The 608-nt window shown below is 33.6% G+C and overlaps 1 pseudogene; it reads left to right on the top strand.

Moving 5' to 3' along the window:
* Positions 1 to 234: 234 nt before the first annotated feature.
* Positions 235 to 394, top strand: LOC145265826 (U2 spliceosomal RNA; annotated as a pseudogene).
* Positions 395 to 608: the final 214 nt, after the last annotated feature.

The raw sequence follows: 608 nt of genomic DNA, 5'->3' as shown, positions 1-608 counted from the left end.
TTCTTTTGTATTAAGGAGCGGGGATAATCTGGCAGATTATTGTCCAATCAATAATAAATTGAAAACCGACAAAAAGGAGAAAAAGTAACCGAAATCTATAATCTTAGTGATACTACTACTAATAATAATACTGTTATAATATTATTGCTGCTACTACTACTACTACTACTACTACTACTACTACTACTACTGCCACTATTACTACTACTGCTTAATTCTTAATACCATAAAAGCAGACGTTCTTGGCCTTCCGGCCAAGATCAAAGTGTAGTATCTGTTCTTCGGATGCTGCACTTCAATTTTTTTTTTCGTCTCTCTCAGTGGAGGAGAAATCCTTCACGACTGAGACAATTTTTATTTTTGTTTCTTTTCCTCCACGTAAAAAAAACGACCCTGGTGTCTAACTCTGTCCCGTGGGGAGACATTTTGATTCGGTACTACTACTAATACTACTACTACTACTACTATTACTACTACTATTATTATTACGTAACTACTTTCATGAAAATGAAAAATCTATATATTAATACCATAGTATCTTTAACGTACGTGTGTGTGTCATGGTTTGAATTATTCGATCGGGAAATCCTATTTATTAAAAAGAAGGA

Source organism: Euprymna scolopes, chromosome 40, assembly GCF_053919585.1.
Source record: "Euprymna scolopes isolate OS-2025 chromosome 40, ASM5391958v1, whole genome shotgun sequence".
In the NCBI taxonomy this organism is placed as follows: Eukaryota; Metazoa; Mollusca; class Cephalopoda; order Sepiida; family Sepiolidae; genus Euprymna; species Euprymna scolopes.
Note: the sequence above shows the minus strand (reverse complement) of the source record. Positions and strands in the feature narration are given on the sequence as shown.